Here is a 22986-nt window from a genome sequence, read left to right as displayed (position 1 = left end):
TGACTGGACTTCTGTGGTTCTTTTATCTTGAACCGTAAGGATCTGTAATAAGAGGCCAGTCATGACTGCTGCTCATATCAGAGGGCTTGATATAGGGCTTTTTATCCCTGAGATGAAAATTCAAATATCAGGTGTTCCTTTTCTTAGATTTTCCAGATGCCCAAGAACAGTTATCCCATAGTTTCGCTTTTTCTCTTGACTGTTATTCATAAGTGTAATCCTTACAATAAACTAAGCCTAGATGTTGCCCAACTTCATCTTGCCCAGTAAAGGATTTACTCAAGGGAGAAATATAGCCTAATTTTTTTTCTTTTTTTTTCTTTTTTTTCTTTTTTTCTTTTTTTTCTTTTTTTTTCTTTTTTCTTTTTTCTTTTTTTTTTCTTTTTTCTTTTCTCTTTTTTTCAAATGAACCCTCTCCTGCACCACTCAAGCTCTAGGCTGTTTCTCTCAATCATTGGAGAGTTGTTAAAGGAACTGAGTGGTGCAAAAATAATTCTGTCCTCAGGAATTTTTCATCTTCACTACCGTGTTTTTTTCTAAGGTTCATTTTAGGCTTTGGGTTAGGGTTATTTTGACTGAAAGGGAAAGTCCAGAGTTAAGTTTGATTGCATCTGGTCAGCAGCTGACAAACAAACCCATGAGCAGACTCTAATATTTCTCTCTGAGGAACACCGAATCTTTGGATGGAGCACTGTCTTTGGCATATGCATCATCCAAGCATTTGTGTTAGAGAAGATATACAGAGCGAACTCAGAGGTGAAGTTATGGTGGGACTGTGCTGTACTCTCTGCTAAGAGTTGGTGCTACTGATGGAGAATTACATCATATTTATGAGAGCATATTGCTGAATAGAGGTTTTCTCTCCTATGGTCCAGCCTAGGCTTAATGTACATGGTTGGGGTTAGGCCTTTTGAGGGAAATAAAAAAAAAAAGAAAAAAAAAAAGACCAGAACTTCAGGGGGACTGGTTCTTGAGAAAGGCTGCCAAAGGGAACTGTGAGTTGCAGAAGTAAAATTTCTTTCAGCCAATTTTCAGTATGGCCTTTTGTGACACTCAGTAGAGGTATAAGGTTTGTTGTTAGGGCTTTGGTCACTGTTGTGACAAAGAGAAACCCTAAAATAACAGTTTGGAGGCAGCTTAAAAAGTAAAGACTAACATTAAAATCCTTTTCCATTTTTCCATTTCATCCATTTTTCGAGAATAGTGATTCTTTGCTTAAAGTGTTGTCCCTGTCCTATGGTTTAAACTAGATATACGCCCATGGATAGGGCTGAGAAAAAGAGATATCTCAAAACTGCACTTGCATGGCCACTGGAAATGGGCTGCCAAAAGAAACTGTAATTCTCCCATGAGGAACTTTTTGTCATGATGGGGCTGGCATGCTTTTTCTGAGGCTCGCCTAGCATTAGGGCTTGGGTGGAAAGAAACATAGTAATATGTTTGAACATATGTTTCCATACATATATTTTACTGGCCTTAACTACCTTGCAGAATTTTGATGTATTCATGTCCCTGCATGGTGCCATCAGTAATTTTTCCTTGTGCTAACCATACACTTGCAGAGTAGGCAGGAATACATTCACTTAGGCTAAGTGCAAAAAGCATGGAGGAGAAAGCTACAAGGTCCTTTGTAAAGGAATAGACATTTGTTTCTGTCTTCCAACATACAACAGCACACATTTTCATCTTGTTAATATTATTTTGACAATAAAAAACTACCTTTTCTTGTTTTGTATCATACTGTTCTCTTGATCCTCTGTTGCATTTACATGAATGCTCTCACACAAAAATCTACTCCAGAATTTTCTGATGATTTTTCTACCAGCTAAAAAGCATTAGAAACAACACTGCTGTTTAGAAATAATTGAAAGTGCTTTCAGTGGCTTTCAAGGAAATATAAATAAATAAATTATATATAATTATTCTACATAATTAGTTCATTGTATAATTGCTCTTGCACCTTTGCCCATTATCACAGTATCTATGTGTTTGTGTGCTATATGCTACAGCAAAGTATCAAGCCAACAGTTTCAGGATGGTAAATCTAGCCCACACAACACAGCTTATAATTGAGGCAACATAAATATAACTTTTTTGTTGCTCCTGGCTGCATAGATGGTCTTTCATAAACAAAATGAGGATGACTAAGCAATGCTAGCCTAAGCACATCTATTTAGGAGGTCTTTTGTATAAAAACCTATTTTCTTAGGAAGGGAGATACCTATGACTTTCCTCAGGTAGAACAAAAATCTGATTTTCATAACTTGAGGGAATTCAGATTTTGTTTTTTCATTTAGTTCATTAAGAGCAGCAGAGACCCACATCCAAATATAACCAAAGAGTGTAAGTCACTTATATTAGAACTTCATTGAAACCTACCTCACCATACCTATCTCTAAGTATGAGCAAATCAGTACAAGTGAAATACACAACCTCTCTGTAAAGCTCTGACATAAATGAGGATGATTATGGGAATACTGGTCATGGGAATAATCCTAACAGTATTGCACTGACAGCTCATATTTAGTTTGCTCCTTTGGGCCAGCTTCTTCCCATGAATCTAACCCAAATTATGCCTATGTTTCTTACTGTTTCCTTGAACATCTGTTTGCTAAGTCAGAATTCAGTCCACTGTTTTGCATTCTGCTGGTCAGGCATCAGTTGAAATCTTCTTCTACCTTATGCACGTCAATTTTTAGAGCTTAAAAGTAATATTTTGAACAAAGTATATGAGCCCAAGAAATGACTTTTGTTAACCTTCCCATTTGACCTCTCTTTATTATTATTCAAATATGTGTATAGGAAATATTTAACATCCTTATAAGATTCAATATTGTACATATTTAAATAAAAGTACATTGACTCTGCTCCATATACAAAATAAACCCTATAAAATCCAAACATTCTATAGCTCTTGGACTTGTCACTAATGACAACAATGAAAATACTACATAACAAGAAAATGCAATTCTGCAGCACACTGCTAGATGATATTGAAAAATTTCTCAGATTGCTTGCTTATTACTCAGAGCATAAGACTGAAGCATATATAGGTAAAAGCTGTGTTTTGTTGTTCTTCCTGCATATGAATACTGAAGAGTTGAGTCTGGAAATCTACAGGTACCCAGACATGGGCTAATTATAGAAGCAATAGTATCACAATGGAAAGTCTAAACAGATACTAACAGATGGAAAAAATTATCAGCACTATTCAAGTCTTTGCCTGATTGGTATTAATGAGAAGTAGAGGTATCTCCTGAGGCAAATGAATTTTTTAAGGAAAAATGTGAATTTTAGCATATGCTCTATTTCATATTTTATAGGTTACAGAGAATAACTTTCTATTTACATAGATGTGGGGGTAGGTGAGCAGGAGTGATAGCTAAAGATAATCAAAGTCTAACAGATTTTGCTCACATATAAAGCTCACTCCCTTCTCAGAGCCCATTCTGGAACATCAAGCAAGTAAATTTAATCATCTATTTTATTTTATGTGGCTCTATGTTTGTGCATATATGTGTGGATAGAGGTTCAGACTGGTGTCCTATCTACACATTTTTTTCCCTTTTTTTTTTTTTCTTAGGTGCCAGAAGCGTAATACTACTGCTGTGTAGTGTTGTAAGACAAGATCGCTACAGCAAAACTACTTTGGGGCTGTTCTCACTGCACCCAGCAATCCAATTGTCCATACCTAAAGCAATATCTCTACAAATGTTTTAAAGAAGCAATTTAATCACTACACAGTATCAGAGGAAACAACAGCCCAAGAGACTCACCTAGGCAGTGAGAGTGGCCATGTTTATACTGTATCAGAACACAGACTTGTCCATGTCTTTGCCCTGTGGCAAAAGGGCTATAATTGGAGCTGTAGCTGCATTTAGCCCATTAAAAGAGATGCCATTACACCCAAATTCATCAAGGGCAAAAGGGACATACCACATAAACAAAGCTAAGACTGTACTACTATTCCAATTAAGTTTTAGCAGGTCTGTATTATCTAATTAATTGCCAGGGCCCCCCATGCACCAATAGGTTCTAATTGCTTTGACCAATCTCCACCATGCACCATCTGCCCATCGGTCCACGAACTTCAGTCGGGCTCCTTGCCTGAATCACCCTGCAGGTATGTTTGTGCACAGTTTCTTCCTGGTTTATTTTGACAGGTTGTTTCGTATAGCTCAGATCATCACTGATCTGAGCTATATAAAATCACTGATCTGTAAACGTGTCCTCTTACTGTCACCATCCCTGCACTTCTCAAGCCTATGCCTCTGTCAGTGGATTCTGTCTCTCTGCATTGTTGTTTTGGGCTTGTTTTGTCTTGTGGAGCAGCTTCACCTTGTTATTCCTTGACTGTACTACAGAAGAGTCTTTTTCATAATACAGCTCAAATTATTTTAGAAAAAAATAATAATAATAATAATTCTGGTATCTATCCTTTTTCACTGGTACTCTTCTGGAACTACTCTGATATTCCTCTAGATCCTACGGGAGAGGAGTGAGCAAGCAACTGGGTGGGTGCTTAGCTGCTGGCTAGCTATCAACCATACACAGGCAGAAGGACATGGACTCCAAGCAAAATACATTGCTACTGTGCTGGTTTCAGCATGTATCTTTAGAAATGTTTCTAGCCTTGTTTGTTAGCTGCTGATACCTAAAGTACTATTTTCATTAGTCAAACCTGGATCTACATCAGATTAGGCAGATAGTTAGTGAGAGATGCAAAGAAATGGAGACTTTCTTTTCATCCCCCCCAAAAATATTTGCAGACAGGGAGGAAAGGAAAAACACAGAATGAGATCCCTGTTTCTGCAGTGCCGATCAACTTAATCCTTTATAGATCTATGTTCATCTGTCCAACCTGACATCAGGATGTGGCTTAAAGTGTGCAAGAAAATACTCCACAGATACTCTCTATCCTCCCTTCATTTTCAGTATGCTTAAACAGGGACAGATATAAAAGCCCCTGAGTACTAGTTTTGGTGGTGGAAAAGACTTGCATATATATGCCCCCAGCCTTTTATTACCCAAACAAGGCATCATCTGTTACAGCATAGGCAGCTACTCAAGAGCCAAGGCACAGAGATGCACATTACCTTCCATGACAGCAGTAAAAATGCACATCTTCTATCCAAAAATTGTCTATTCTGTTCTTGACTAGGATAGCTCAGAGCCCTGTGGAGTTCTTCCTCATCTGTGCCTCAAGTTATAGTAAAGCACAGGAGTCTGCCCTGAACCATCATTGGCATGTTAACGTGCTAATCTGAATTCTTTCAATACTTGTAGGTTAAGTACATTAATAGGTTTTATAGGATGAAAATAAACAGTAAGATGAGAAAAAAGAAGTGCTATTAGGGAAGACTAGTCTATAATGACTATCAGTTGAGACATGGTTGAAATCAGTAGTTTAGCACAAACGTCTAATATTCACTCACATATGCTGCCACCTAGAGTCCAACATTGGGACGTTATGGAACCATGGATAATAGACTCACTTTCAAGAAAAATTATCATATTTGTGTGGATATTTTAAGAAGTAGAGGAAGGTGGAGGTGCTGGTATTTAGGGGAGTAAGTGGCAGGGAAAGGTGAAAGAGCAAAACATGCAATCAGTAGGTAATCTTAAAGTTGAATTTTTAAGTGTCTTGCTTACAAAATCTGTAATGGAAAAATTCAGACCTTACATTGAAAAGTGGAACTTGGCACAGGAAAGAAAGTCAGAGTTGCTATTCTGTACATTTATCAGAATACTTTTAAAATATACTTATTTCCAGTTCAATTTTCAAGTCTGCAAAATAATGGTCAGCAGACTAAGCGATGTTCTACTTGAGCAGCCTTGCCTTCAATTTTGATGAAAAAGCCTGCCAGTTTTCAAGAAAGTCTTAAAGAAAGTATATTTAAGCTTCCCTCCACCAGCAGAATATCACAGAAGACAAAATATCCCCATGAGGTAGGCTAACTGGAAATCCAAGGCAGCCTGGAAAATGAGCTATCCTGCTATGCTTTAGAAATTGCAAACAGCAGCAACCCAGTTTCTCAGATAACCTGAAGGAGCTGGCAGCATTTGCTGCTAGATGCCTAATTCAGTGCCTGGACTCTCACACTGTGTGTAATTTGCTTAGAAATGAGCTATGAACTTGGATCTCAATTTGCACAACAGGATATGGTTTGATTAAATGTGTCCGGATGTATTTGTAATGGGATTATAGATTTCAATTAGGAGTAAGGCACAATCATTACAAGGTAATACTTTTTCATGCATGTTTTAACAAGCTGAACTGGGGCAAGGAATGGATATGGTGGAAAAGTCTTCTGTTTCTTTCTCCCCTCCTTTACCTTCTTGCTGCTTCTTCAAACTCAAGTGCTGTTTTGTTGGTGGTGGTGGTGGTTGGTTGGTTTTGGTGTTGGTTTTTTTTTTATTATTATTATTTTATTTTTTATTCCCACTATAACCTTACCATTTTTTCCTTTCCCTTTGCTGGCCTGCTGTCAAAGTGATAGTTTCTATTTCCACTGAGCTCCATGTGAATCTACATTCCCCGTAACTGTCTGATCTGCAACTTGTCTGCCTGTTAATGAATGACAGTAACTAAATCTTTACTATAGTGAATTGCTCAGCCAGGAGGGTTAGGCCAATTGTTTCCATACTGTCAGTAGGAGTACTGCTTGACTAAACAAGCCACCGCTCCGTTACCTGCAGTAGCTTCTACACTGCAAGGTGGGTAACAGGCTTGAGAGGCAAGTGTGTGTTCACTGAGTCCCACAATGCTGGTTCTTTCCATCCTCACAGTTAGGGGTAACTGAAAAAAAAAAAAGCTAATTCCAAATATATCCTGCTCAGTAGGTGATTTAAGCTTCACTTACACCTATTCTGTCCAGACTGCATCTAAAAGAGTCATTTTGCAGAACCACACATACTGAGATTCTCTCTTCTCCAGAGGGCTTTACAGCTTAAACTGTTTTGACTCCTTGGTGTAAAATTCAGGCTTTACAGCATGGATTGTGGCCAATTCTCTTCTAACGAGTCAACCCAAACCTCTGTTGCCTGCACTAGAAAGAGAATGCTGTCCCAGAGGCATGTGCCAAAGCAAAACTTGCAACTGTTCAGCTACATTTTCTTTCCACGAAACAGGATAGATTCATTCAAAATGCTTGAGGGAAACACTCCCTGGCCTCTACATCTTTCCAAACTGTGTTTGGGAAGTCTGAGAAACTGATACCAGACATGGACCAAAATCATGCTAGAATGTGCATTAACTGCACTGCTTTGTTTGGATCTGTGCCCTGGTCTCAAGTAGACTTGTGTCCTCAGAAAGCACCAACTTAATACAGGGTGAAAATAGGAATACAGCTGTTTCTGAATAGGATGCTGGTCCTGTGGGTAAGAAATATTGTTTGTTAAATATCATTTAAAAGTGCCCTGATTCCTCTTGTGAAACAATGTCTATGTTAAATGGAGAAGGTGAGAACAAGTCAAAGCAGATTATTCTGCCTGTTTACTAGAGACTTTAAAAATAACCATAACTGATACCAATAATAATCTTGTGACAGGCAAGAGAGTAAGTTTCTAACATGTATTTAGCAGCCACGCTGCCAGGAAATCCACTCAGTCCCATAAAATATCCTTCAGGGGTGGAAGGAGTGGGACAAGGAGAGTAGGTGTTTATGTTAGCAAACTGTCAGCAATTTGTCTGATACATTTCTTGAGGAAATGGGGTGAAGATGGGATGTCACAGCAGCTATTGCTTTATTTTTCTCCATCCCATCTAATTTCTTGAAAAATTAAACTTCTTAAGACTACTAAATGCAATAAATCATATAGGTTGATATATATAAATATATATATACTTACACTCTTAACAGAAAGTATATTGCCACTGTTATTTCAGGCAGTCACATCCCACTTTGAGGGGTACATAAACACTGAAGTTCAAGAGAAGTGTCTGCTCAGTGATATGGCTTACCTGAACTACCCTTCTCTTCACCACCTGATGGTAGACAGCTATTTCTATAATTTGCTTCCTTACAAAGTGTATAAATGCAAGCAAGGAACTATCCAGAACATGGCAAAAGTCCTACTTTAGCAGGTTTCTCATTCTAAATAATAGGCACCAGAAAACAGAGAGGAGACAAAGCAAATAGAAATGGGTTTGACTTTGCAATGGCTAAAGCATATCTTTTTTCTTCATATATCATTGTGGTGGTTGCTGATGTTTAGTATTATATAGACATCTGGCCTGATCATGGCATAATGAGTCAATGGATTGCTCATGCTCAGATTCTATTCCAAGCTACAGAACCAGTCTGCATTAGATTGCACTGTACTGGAAAATTCAGCTTGTGTACACTGACAATACACTGGTGCAAACAGTATGGAAATGATTCAGAGGCAATGTACTAAAGTTATATTTTTGCCAAATGGGGCAATGGGTCGTCAATTTGTTGCGTCTGCCATAATATTCAAGCCAGCTTTCTCTTCTATAAAGGAAAGCAAACATTCTTCTAGACCAGATGATTTTAAAACAAAATACAACAAATTCTACCCATTCATTCCATTCACGTATTTCTGTTCACTAGTTATGGTCGATGCATCACTATTTTATTTATGTCACGTAGAGTAAGGGAATATCTGGTGCATCTTTATACCAATGTTTTCTATAGCTATTACAAACCCATGGAATTGAGTAGACTACTGAGATCAAAACCCTATTCTACAAGAACAGCACAAAAAGTGATACAGTCACTTAGTGTGGGCTGGTCATGTAGTCTTGCTAATCATTTATTAGGTGGAGTCATAGTCCAAGTGTACATTTCACTCTTTGAAACGTACAGAAAATTGTTGGGAAAAACATGCAGGAAACATTTCCCAAGCCTCCCGGCAGATTCACATGACAAATTATCACTAACTGGTAGTAGGAAGGAATTAGCCATATACTAGAGACATCTCTGACTACTTCAGCAAATGAGTGAGTGGGAGGACAAAAGGCTGATGAGTTACACTGTCAAATGGGAGTGCTGAGATTAACTTATCCTGAAAATCAGTCCATAGGGAAAATCAATTTTAAAAGATACAGGTATATTTCTGAAAAGCACCTACCTGTATCTCATTTTCTAGAATCACAAAGCATGAGATATTAGAGGTACTCTAGATATGATTGTCAGGGGACATAAGCAAAATAATTTTAGTAAATATTAGGGTCATTAGACCAGGTGATATCACTGAAGGTACTTCCTTCAGAGGGTATTTCCCTTATGTCTGAAACTGAGACATGACCTCCAAATCATTTTGCCAAACTTCATAACCCTATCTCTATCCCTCTCAGCACCCTGTTGACCACAAAGAAACCCTCCAGAAGGTTGTTAATGACTCACAGACCAACAGCAAGCTTGAGTGTCTGATATGTAATGTGGCCAGTACGTTCAGAGTAGCACAAGTGATCAGCACACTGATAAAGAATGCCTTAAGTGGCTTGTGCAATTCTTCCATTTAATTTACACTGAGCTGTTTGATGTAGCATTGACACAAAATCATGGAAAGATGAAAGGCAGGGGAGACAATGGAACAGTTTTGAAAGGGATGCTCTAAACACTCCTTCGTCTTCTTCCTCTTACCAGCCCACCAAACCGATATTTCCAATTTAGCATTTTCCTAAGACTTCCATTTATGTTGCAATATTATTTATAACAGATGCTCTTGCATGCTGTTTAAAACAGATGCTCTGTATTCAATCCTTTACTCTGCAGTTAAAACTCAAAACAGGGAAGTATAAACATGATGGGATTCATGCAGTGATAGGATTAACATGTAAAATCCAAAAGGTAGCTGCCTCGGAGAATTAAATGCCAGCAGTCACGAGCAGTGGCAAATCCTTTTTGCAATAATGCAGACAAATTTTAATGTTTCTAACTGGAGTACATTCAGGTTTTATAAGCATGGCTTGTTTCTAGTTTAGAGAAAACTGAAGGATTTTTTAAGATCGCATAGTGGAAAGAATATTCGTTTTCCTTCATCTTAAAGAATCAGAGAAGAGAGTAGAGGGTCCATGTTGCCAGTAACTCTTGCCTGCTTCCACTCAGCAATTTCAGTACTGCTGTATTTCACATGACAGTATAATGTTCTTCAGAAACTCAGATGCCCCATATTTATTTCAGTCATCATCTCCTTGGGCTGTTCTAGTTAATGGTTTTGATCTATAATTCCATGTGTGGTTAAAAGCAGTTGCTGTTCTTGTATTTTACACCAGCAGGTGAAACCAGCTAAACCAACAGCCACTGAGGTGTGCTTGTCTGGGTGCATGGCTGCAGTTTTTCAGCAGGTAGACTTTGGAACTTACCCTTGACTCAATGAAGATGGAAGATGTCTCCTTTTCAGTCAATAAGGTGAGGCAGACAGTCCCATTCCTCATGGGACTGGAAAGCAATTTCAGTGGGATTGCAGACATGCAAGAGAAAACATTGGTGTTTTCTTGGGAAAGATAATTAACACATTATGTGAATGAAGGTATCTCATGGGCATTCATTCCCTCTGCACCCTACCCTCAAGGAAAGGGCCACGTGGCTTGAAAAGCAGGAGGCAAATCCTAGTCTGGGTTTACAGCTCCCCAGTGAGTCTACAGCCCTAAGAGTGTGCTTAATGTGGGCATGCATGTGCATATTTAAAATAACTACTAAAAGAGCTGTTTTCTGAGCATGTTCTTAACAAAGCATTTAAACTACTCTTTGCCTCCCGTGCCAGCTACTTCCAAAGGTTACAATATTTTAGCACATTTATTCTTTCTTCATATTCATCGTTGTTTTGATTCTTTATTCAGCAGAGAATTGGAGAACAGCAGAAAATTGTTAGTGCCTTTTGGGCTTGCTGTAAGGGAAACCGAGACAATTGTGATAATATTTCTGATAAGCACTCTGTCAGGAATTGAAATATATATAAAAAAAAAAAAAGGATGACCATTTTTCTGCTCTGGGCCAGCTGTGCCTGTTCAACACACAGAGCTTTACTACTACTGACAGTGCAGTACTAACAGGAACACAGAGCACTTACATGCAGAGCATCTCTTATGCATGTTGGCTAACTGTAGAGAATGCATGATCCAAATCGATTCACTCCCTCTGTGAAGCATGGACAAAATACACCATTGCAGGAATTAGGAATTCTGGTTTCTGAGGCAAAGGAACTTGGTTTACTGTCTGACAGATCTTGAATATTAAAACATTTAAGAAAATACCCTTTGTGTGGGGATATAAATCTTTCCATCGTATTAATGTATGATTCTGCCCAATCTTTTTTTGTCTCAGTTTTCACTTTCTATTCCTCTAATACAATGCCAGTCTATTTCATTTGGCAAACTACTTACCTCTGAAGTCATTCAGCTAAGACAGCTGATTGGTGTTGGACCAATCAAGACAAATCTTGGACCAAACAAGACAAATAACAAAAAAAAAAATAAAAATAAAAAAAAAATAAAAGGAAGGGAATGTATTTCCTACTTCAGGAATCTTTCACTCTAAATAAATAAGCAATGCAATTTAGATTCATAGAATGTGAGAACCCAAGCTCTGGCTCCAATTTAAAGGTGCTACCTCATCCAGAAAAGTGAACGTGTGTTTAAGTGGATAACTCTTCAATTTCAGAATTCACACGAAATGTATACATTTATAAACGGTGTCACTTTTCCTCTACTTTTAAGCAGTCTTCCCTACTGTAAATTTATTTTATATTACATAATACATATATATATGAGTTTCTGAAAGGTTTGTGGATGAAAAGCCATATTGCCAGCACTGAGCTGTGGCTACTCAGTGCATTTACATTACAGCTTTCTACTGTGCAAAATGCAGGGGTAAAATAGTGGAACTTAATGCGCATCCCTCTTATTGGCTGGCTGGTTATAAACTACGCCTTTGATTTCTGTGCACTCTGATCTCCAGTCTATTAAAAGATTATTGCCTCAGCTACCTGCAAGCTGCATTTTTGTCATGAAACCTGCACATCTCATAGCCTATTGCAGAATAATCAGAGTTTTATAAAAGCATATTTAATCTATTCACACGCATACACTTCATTAGGTATTTCGTACTTGATGCCCTAAGGAGTTTTTTTACTATGTAGAACTAGAGTGCCGGTCATCTTAAAAAATTCCTAGGTCCCCAGATTCATTAAATAAACTTTCATACAATGAGAGAAAAAAGGGTTTAAAGAAGTCACAGCTGATTTCTGAAATTTCAAAGCTGCAGAAAACAGATCTGGGTCTGTTACTAATTTGAAATATCAGATTCTGTCTGTATAACTAGGCTTCTGTGAAATCCACCTCACCTTTTTCTCCATTTTCTAAAATTCTATTCCCTAAAGTTCTGACACAAGCTGGTTTTGCCTCCACATATATTTTATTTTCCTATGGTAGAAGCTGCTACCAACATTAGAGAATCTTATGCTGTCCTGACAAGCTTTTCCTACTACTATTACATGGTGAGACAGCTAAGGATAAAGAATAGAATACAGAAACAGTGAGGACCTTACTACCTCTTTTCACCCACTGCAGCCTATTTTTTTGACCTGTGTAAGGTAACTGTAAAATGTTACAAAATCATTTCTATCTTCAGAAAGGACAAGAAAGAAGATCTGAGGAATTACAGGCCAGTCAGCCTCACCTCGATCCCCGGGTAGGTGATGGAACAACTAATCCTGGAAACCATTTCCAAACACATGAAGCATAAGGTGATTGGGAGTTGTCAGCATGGATTTACAAAGGTGAAATCATGCTTAACCAACCAGACAGCCTTCTACAATGAGGTGAATAGCTTGGTGGATAAGGGCTGACCAGTGTATCTTGTTTATCTTGACTTTAGTAAGGCTTTTGACACCACCTCCTATATCATCCTTGTAGACAAACTAACAAAGTACAGACCAGGTAAGTGGACATGAAGGTGGATTGAAAACTGGCTGAACAGCTGGGTACAGAGGATAGTGATCAGGGCATAAACTTCAGATGGAGGCAAATCACTGTGGTGTACCTCAGGTGTTAATACTGAGGCCAATAGTGGGGCCAGATACTGGGGCCAACACACAGTGCACCCTCGGAGTGGCTGATACACCAGATGGATGTGCTGCCATCCAAAGGGACCTCGACAGGCTAGAAAATAGGGTTGATAGAGTCCCATGAGACTCAGAAAGGGGAAATGCAATGTCCTGCTTCTGGAGAAGAGTAATCCAAGGCACCACCACATGCTGGAGGATGAACAGCTGGAAGACAGCTCTGTCAGAGAAGGACTTTAGGATCCTGGTGGACAACAAACTGACCATATGCCCGCAATGCACCCCTGCAGCAGAAAAGGCCAAGAGTATCCTGAGCTGCACTAAGGAAGAATACTGCCAGCAGGCCGATGAAGGTTCTCTCTACTCAGCCCTCGTGAGGCTACACCTGGAGTACTGTGTCCAGTTCTGGGTTCCCCAGTACAAGAGAGACATGGACATACCATAATGAGTCCAGTGAAGTATCATGAAGGTGATGAAGGGGCTGAAGTATCTGAGAGAGCCTGCAGAAGAAAAGGCTCAGGGAGGATCTAACCAATGTATATAAATACCTGATAAATACCTGAAGGGAGAGAATGAAGAAAAGGGAGCCAGATTCTTCTCTGTGACATGATAAAATGTAATGGGCACAAACTCAAATACAAGGAATATTGTTTAACTGGAAGAAAAATATTTTTTACTCTGAAAGTGGTCAAACCCTGGCACACATTGCCCAGAGAAACTGTGGAGCCTTCATCTGAGAATATTAAAAATCCAACTGGATATTGTTTCTGAGCAACCTGCGCTACCTGACCTACTTGAGCAAGGGGGGTTGGACTAGATGATCACAAGAGGTCCTGTCCAACCTAAATGATTCTGTGATTCTGTGAAAACAGACCCCTGACACTAAGATGGAGGAAGCTGCCTTTAAGAAGCTGTCTTTAAAAAGCAGTATGGAATTATTCTACTGCTTCTGGTAGTTTAGAGTCCAGAGCCAGGAATCTCATGAAATCTGGCATCTTACTTAGACCTTAAGTGTATGAGTTTAAACTTTTATTCTTGGAAGAAATTCAATCTCCATTGCTGGAAAAAAAAAAATCTAAGAAAACATAATGAGTGAACTGAAAAGACTGTAAACCTAGAAGGCAATCAAAGAACTCCAAAAGTATTCTTTTAATTAAAAGGAGAAAAATATAGCTACAAAGTTAGAACTCTTAATTTCAGGGGCTAACAGGTTTTGCTGAACATTAGGGACTACTATTGCTTGGCCCCTTGTCAAGGAAGCTAACTATTGAGTCCCCATTTGCAGCTCCTGTACACAGCACTCAGGTTACTGCACTCCTGAGGTGTAAGATAAATAGTGAACAGCAGCCAGGCAGAGGTATCTCCCACTTTTATCCAAGACTTCCCTTGGCAGGTTTCTTCCTGGAAAAAATAAAAAAATTGTTACCCATGTGCCTCCTGGCCATAGCTCATTTAGCTTATGAACACCATTACCACCACATGGTCTTTCTGTCCATGCTAACCTCACAGCAACCTCAACTGAAATAAGGAATTTCAAAGGAACCAAGATACCGGTTACAAATTTAAGAAACGCTTCTCAATTTTAACTGTTGGGATAGTCTCAGTGAGCGCACAACAATATTCAAACACAGTAACTTTTTTTCTCCAGCAGTCATTTAAGCTGTTCTAAGCAGCTTTGCTATGGATTCTTATGGCTGGGTAATGGTGAAACGTGAATCATTTCCTGTGATGCTGCTCTGGAGACAATACCAAAAGACCAGCAGAAACATCCACCCTCCACAAGCTAATTCTGAGCGTTCAGTGTCAGTGTACCTTTGATGAAAAGCCTGAGAGCTTGTTAGCACATTCTCAGCTGTGCACTTTCCAATTACAAAAGGGAAGATTAATATCATCAACTTCAGTCACCTGGAAGTTAGTTGACTACTTCAAAACGAGTAACCTTAAGCTCTATATATATATATCAAAGGAATGAACGAAGCACCTCCAGAGAGTAATTCATCTCATCCTAAAACCAGCGTTTTAGACAAGATGAATCTCTCTCTGCAGACACTTGATTCACTTCACTGACTACAAAAACTTGGAGTTCAAACTTAGACAACTTCCAAGATTCTAAGTCAGCTAGAATAAAGGTTGCTTAAAATGCTTACTATCTGAACTCTGCTATATCTGAGTTCTACATAGGCATTTTTGTGAATATATGTCCATAACTGCCTGGAAAACAAGTTCCATAGTGACAGGTTCTGGGTACAAATCTTTCAGAATGCAGCATAGTTGTTATATAGCTAGTAGCTAACTAATATCTAAAGACATAATATAATACACATGAGCCTTCAGAAAAGAAAAAAAAAAAAAGAAAAGAAAAAAAAGAAAAGAAAAAAAAGGAAAAAAAAAAGCACAATTTCGCAGAACTCTGCTAATGGACTTTTCAAATATCCTGTCTCAGACAATGCAAAACAAGCAAACAAATTTCCAGGAGACGAGCTGCTGACAAGGCTGCAGTAGTTGGAGGAATGAAACCAAGTACAAAGTAAAATTATTTGTGGTTTTGCTATTTAAATGAATTATCCATTTCAGTATCACAATGCTTAGAATTATGCATTTACAAAGTAAAACAAGGTAATTCTCCAGGTTTCTTACACAGCACACGCCAAAAGCATTGAATCCATAAGCATGTGTCATGAAAGAGGGAATAAGCATGTAACAAAAAAAATAGCACAGATATGTTATGGAAATAGGTAGGGAGTTGGCTCACGAGCACCTCAGACTGAAAGTGTTAACTTGTTGTGTTAAATTAACTGGTGTTACCCTTTGTCTTAAAAGGTGGGACAAGCAATAACTCATTGTGTAGATATTGAGAGCTTGATTTAGTTGCCCATCTGAAGATCTACTATTTCAGATGCCCTAAGGTATTTAAGGCTCATGGCTGCCAAACATGAAATAGGACTTGAGGAAGACCCAGCGTCCTTCTGGAGTGGAAATCAGAGGCCAGTAGGGTGGCTCTTTAGTATCTGAAATAACACTAAGTATATGTGCAACCAACTCTCATGGCTGATCACCTGAACCTTTCCCTGGGCTCCGCTAGGTATATTGACTAGGTGCTCATTTTAGCTGTCCAAGCATGAGAATCTTTTGAGATGCCTAAAGGTCTTCCACAACTTTCAGTTGTCAGCCCAGGTCTCACTTAGGCCTTCTGTCATACAGAGCAAATCCATGCAGATATTCTGGATACTTTATAGCATCTCAAAATACTCTTCTTCACCTTAATTAGCTCTCCATTGACAGCAGAAGTACCTTAAACACCTTGCATACCCTACAGTTACCTATACGGAGATGACAAATTTAGTTATATTAATTTCAGATTTAATCCCTTGCAAGGTTCCTTTTCTAATACTTAAAATTAAGTAACTTAAAGACTGTCATGAAAAAAAAAATGCACAAAATGGTCAGGGACTTTCAGTTGAGGGCATTATTCAAGAATACTGCTGTAACTAGTAAGAAGATTACTTGTGTTGTGTAAGCCAATGTTACGCACCGCTGCCCATCAGTGTAACTTGTGGCTTAGACAACAGTGCGATCCTCCATTTCTAAAAAGCAAGTAACATTATTTTGCTCTTTTGTATCACCCTATTAGGTACTCTTTTCCCAAACCGAACCTCCACTTTGGTACGTGATATATACAGCCAACAAAAGGACAAATCTCTGCCCTAGTAGCACACAATCTATTTATAAGACAGGAGATAGCAGCTGGTGGCTGACTGGCACTGAGGAAGCACACTGAAACCGTGACACACCACTGTGCTTTAAGACATGAGGTGCTCTCAGCATACCAGCAATCTAACCATTACATTCTGTAAGAAAACTGACATCTTAAGTTCCTAAACTGACCTGAAAGCTTTCTCCTAGTTTTAAAATAATTTTTTAAAAACCTACCTTAGAAACAAAGACACAGAGTTGAACAGATTTTAAAATATATATATATATATATATATATGCATTGTATCTAGATTGTGCCAGAAAACCCACTTCTCTTGACATAATTCCCCACTCCAGAAAAAAAAAAAAGGTTAGGTAAGAGGTTAGGTAAGATCAATAATGAATTCTAAGATTTTTTTTCCACTAGTTTCCTCTATGCTCTTTCATTAGGCTGGCAACAGAATAAAAGTATTTCTGCAAGGAAAGATTTAATCATGTAATATCCAAAATATTGAGAGGATGTGACATGTAGAGAAAATAGAAGAGGAAAATCTCTACAAATTAATTTTTCAAGATTTAAATTTTAAAAGTCCTGAAAAAAAAAAAAAAAAGAAAAAAAAAAAGGTAGTGCAATAGTAAATACAACACTATGCAGAAAACCAAAAGCTAAGGGGTATTTTTCCTACCTAAATATTTGATTCCTTAGCCTCAATACTTATCAATTCAACACTATTAAAGATTTTTTTTCTTCAATCTAATACTTACAGGTGCAAATTTAGCAAAGGAGATTTGGATTAATTTTTACTTGCGTTTATTTTCTGTGTTTGTTTCTAATAGAAGGATGAATTTTCTTCTCAGCACACACTGGCATTTCATAAAGATCCATCTGAAAAACAGTGGAGTTTTTTTATCCTAGCACATCTGTGCTATTTGCAGTGTGTGCAACATGAAGGCACTCTCTAAAAATATATACAGAATGGAATGGATTAATATGTTGATCTAAAATAGAACAAAGTTGTTTTTCTTGAGCATGCCTATAATTTCAGAGGCTCGGTTGAAACAAAAAAGCTTATACAAAATTCACATTAACTCTTTAAATTCTTTTTTCCACACTTCTACTTCTTTGTGCCCATTTAACTTTTTCTAGAAAGATATTAAAATTAACTTTTTAAAATAATTTTATTGCTCAGTTCATAAATGAAAAACATCCTTACACTTTGTCTAATTTAGCTTACTACTGTAAATGAAATTTTGCTAACAGCAGTGAGAAAATGGATTAGCAAATAATACGCAAGAACACAGTCAGAAGCATTTGGGTTACTGCAACTTGTCAAATTACCACACATTAAACTGGGATGTAAAGATTGACCACCACAAGCTTCTAGCTGGTCCCACTGCAACATAAAATAAAGTTGTTTCAACCCTGAGTTTATTTTCTTTCACAGTTGGAAAGGTTTGGAGCATGTTCATCCATGCTATATCATACTTTTTGATTGTGTCTCCATTCACAGAATCTGATTCAAATATAGCACACAACTATGCAACTTATTTAAATCAGCAGAATGATTTACCATGGAATAGAGTCACCGTATGTTTTAAATAATCAAATTAGATCAAATCTTGAAATGTGCTGATCACCATCCATTTCTTCTACTCATATTTACACAATGATCAGATCTCTGAATCATATGATCTCTAAATCATACGTAGTTTATTTTTCCTACAAACCACATAACCACATATAAGAACGCAAACATGAGAAAGTTCTCCTACAGTGACCCAGACCCTGAATATTTTAGGCAACCAAATACCCTATTCTCCCTTCCAACTGAAAATCAGTTCAGTTTTTTGCCTCATAACTTACATCTTGAGGTAGTTACAGAGCATCATTGTTACTGGGTTTTGTGCCAGTTTTGTCCCTAACTTAATTATAGGTTTTCCCCACATATCAGTTGCATATCTTCTGATGGGATAAATCACATTTCAGCCTTTTTCAACTGAACAAGATGGACCCTTCTCATAAAACAGACCCTCTATTCCTCTGCCTTCATAAATTGTCCCTACAGATCTCACAAGAATTTTGTCTTTTTTAATTGGACACATAGAATTGTACATGACTCTCATGAAGTCTAACCAGTGTCTTTCTCTGTGGCATTAACACTTCCATCTTCACCAGAAAGATCTTTCCCCATGCACCTTTATCTCACATTATTGAATCTTTTCACAAATATTACATGGTTTTAGGCCACACTGATTCTGCGATTGACTAATAAACCCATATGCGCATAAACATAGAGAACAAAGAGAAAGGAGAACTGATGATCCAAAGTCCCTGTTCTCATTCATGGTTGAAAAGCAGCCTGGGGAGGTTGGGAGAGGAAACGTGCAGTCAAAAGCCTTCTCCCTAGCAAAGTGATAGAAACCACGTGGTTCAAAGGGATGATCTTGGAGGTGATGAGGTGACACGAAGGCAGGCAGGCTTGAAACCTGTCTCTTTTCTTCACATTAAAATTCTCCCATATCTGAAATACAGAATACTATGCTTGTATAAAGTACTCTTCCATTTTATGCTGACTTTCAGCACCTTTAATGCTTTAACCCACACTATGCCCTGAGCTTACACCTCTGCTGATAATTCAATGCCTGTCAAGAATATGCAGAAGCTCAGTTCAGATGTTTTAAGATAAAATCAATGACATCTTAGCTGCAACAGAAGCTTAATACAGAGAAAACATCATGAAAAACTATTTGAAAATATAATCCTGCAGAAAAAGAATGTTGATAAAAATATCTGGCTTTCTTTTTATTTGCATGTTCATTAATATAACTGCATTTTGAAAGTGTATTAACAATAAATCTGCATTTTCTTTCTATCTTCAAGTGCTTTTATTCTATTTCTCTGGTCTTAGTTGCTACCCAAGTCTTTGTCTGGCATTGGATTTTGAGAACTGTTGGCAGACCTCTTAAAAGTTTCTTTGTTGCCTCCAGTAGTATAAATACTTCTGTATTTATGCAACAGCATATATTTTATATTGTCTGTAATATTTTACAAGTGCTTCTGATTTACTATAAATAAAAATTTTATATACTACTTCAATGCTCTGTTCCTCGACAGCTCAGTATATCAGAGAAAGATATACTTCATGTTTGCAGTACCTCACTATGACATACTATGCCACAAATGACAGCTTGGTCTTCAATTTAGCATTAATCAAAATATTTAGTTGAGTGGCAAAATACAGCTATTTACACCAGCATTTTTTATACAAATGCAGCAGTACATTAATTGGGCATATGGCCGAAAACCTGTAGAAATGCATCTCTCTTCCCCTAAACATTTTGCAATATGTTCAAATACCAGGTGAAACAAATGGTTACTCTGAATTCTGTATATTACGTCTAACACTTTATCAAAAAAGATCGAGGGCGCTTTTGTCAAACACAGTATGGGAATTTGCTCATCTAAACACCTCAGTACATTTACTCTTCTAAGCCAAATATAGAAAAAAAAAGGTCAAACAATATAAGCTGGACTTAATATTTTTAGTAGAGAAAATTTGATTAGCTCTATACATATACCAACAACAATAAAAGTTACTTAAAACAGTAAAAATTGTATCTATATGAATATAATTTTCTGAGTATGTCCAAACAACATTCATAAAGTATATGAACAAGGCAGCTGCTCGTGCGTTTAATACTTTATTTTAGTAGTGACACTATACACACACATGTCCTGTTTCATGCTCTGTATATTTATAAATATTTTACTTGGGGAAGCTTTTCCTATTGATATAAACATTCACTGCAAAGGAAGAACCAAATTAACAAATTTCTTCTACCTATAATTCGGTAGATAATCATACCAATTAATTGAATGTATGGTGTTTTGTAACTGAAGTATATAGAAAAGGCTGCCTGAGGTTGAACTAAGCACCTTCTCATCAGCATACAGAACAACTGCTGCACAAAATAGAAAAAAAGATTGCAGTGGAAAGCAAAACATTGTTATTTATAACTGTGCATTAAAGAGGGACTGCGAATATGAAAATGTTCCCCACACAACCTGTTGGACAAGTATTTACTCATTTTCATTTACATTTCTATTTTTTTTTATCATTACTGGTTACACTGTTATCTCCCGTCTTTGCAGGTTATCTTATCAAAATGCCCCATATAAAAAACATATAGTCTGCACACAGTCCAGTCTACCAAATAATCACTTTTTTACACTTTCTTGCTCTGTTAATATCAGATACATTTAATTCCCAGATGAACAAGATTCTACACTACTCCTGCTGAGTGAAAAGAAAACACACTATGCATATCACCGTTTCCCTGATTTTTTTTGCCAAGTAAAAAGGTTTCGCAGGGACTGCACCTCTTAGGAACTTCATTCTTTTCTACTTCGCATTTTTCACTCTTTCTGTGTATTTTCTATATACAGATAAAAACCCTTTATGTCAAAAGAAATCAACCCTACTATATTATCAGTATGATTTGTTTGCACATGGCACCATAACCTTTGAACAGCAATTTAATATTGCAGCATTGTCCTCTAGTCCTGTGGATTTCCTTCATCAATAGATTCATTTCCTCATCTATCTTGAGATGAACAACAGCTACATCAAATGATACAGAAAACATTTAACCTATTATCCCTAGCTATCCAGATTTCAATGGTATTAATAACAATACTTTTTCATGACAGGTTTAATATGTGAGGACTGACTACACTCTTACGTTCTTTTCTGAATACCTTCTAACAAATGCAGAAAAGAATGGCCACGCAGACTGAAATTGGTGGGTCTACAAGTGAGACTGTATGATGTGCAGGACATTGTTATCACTGTCTTCACAGCACACACATACCTGCAAATACATTCATGGTATCTCCTCCAAGATTCAAAATCTTTGACATCTGAAGAGCCTGCTCTGCAGCAAAGGAGGATGCACCAAGGACAATTTTAGGGATCACTAGTTACTCCAAACATGTATTGTATTGATGCCTTCTTTCAATTATTTTTTTTATTAATTAATCTCTATTCCAGAATAATGATATAATGCAACAAATACCATAAAATGTGCAATAAAAGTATATGTGAACACAGAGACCAAAACAGAAAATCCAAAAGCACGGATTTTTCAGATTTCCTGCCTCTTTCAAGGAAAGCTTCTAGAGCTGAAAGATGAGCTCTCAAAATAATAATAATAATAATAATAATAATAATAATAATAATAAAAGGACACTCTTACTCTGTCTTAGGAGCCAATGTTCCAGAGAGTATGGAATTACATGTGCCTGGAATCTTTTGACAGAAGAAGTTTCAGAAGCAGAACTAGATGTTTCTACACAAATATTACAGGAGCTTGTGTACTTGAGGGTCTGTCTCTGCTTTAAATGTTGCAATGAACTCACAAACTTTTTTTGGTCTTATAGCTAGAAGATGATACCTTCAATTGAGTAGAATATAGAACCATTAGTTATAACTTTCTGTAACAGTAGGCAGCCAGGAGTGACTCAGTGTGGTTTTTCATGTTTTGCTCTTTTGGAGGTTAATGCACTGCATCAGCAAGTAGGAGCGACCTCAGGACTGAAAAATCTCTTCCATTAATTCATGTTCCTTCAATGGACTGGCAGAAATTCCAAGTTCCCTGAGAAGAGAGTTCAGTATAGTATGTATGAACATACATATTACAATATGAACTTTTATAATGCATTTTACGTCAGATGTACAGCATTGATTCATTTTGACACTATTAATAACCTCACAATTTTCGTTTATTGTCTGCAATTAAGATGAAGGTAATTGATACTGCCAGAGTGAACTAATGCAATATTGTACATGGCCATCATATGACATTATTTGCTTGGTATTGTATCAATAAATGTGGCCAACAATCGATATTATAACAGTTACATAAAGTTTTATTTAATCCTTTACTAACAACAAAGCTATAATGAAACAAAAGCATTTCTATAACTATCATGGCTCTGGAATCAGTAATATTTAGAATACTGTAGTACTGTACTTTCCTGATAGGAAGAGCTACACAACAGTTTGAGGAGACTATCTCACCCTATGAGACTATCTCACTGCCTATGAAGAGCTCCGAGCCTAGAATTTAACTGCTAACTTCAGATGCCTGAGCTCAATGAATCCTGTCTCCACTTTCTTCTCACGCAGCAAATGGCCAGCAAAACCAAAGCTATGTATCTATCCCACCGCAAACACGCTGTTATAATTTACTATGCCAGTA

This window comes from Anser brachyrhynchus, assembly GCF_964034855.1.
Source record: "Anser brachyrhynchus genome assembly, chromosome: 3".
Taxonomy (NCBI): domain Eukaryota; kingdom Metazoa; phylum Chordata; class Aves; order Anseriformes; family Anatidae; genus Anser; species Anser brachyrhynchus.
Note: the sequence above shows the minus strand (reverse complement) of the source record.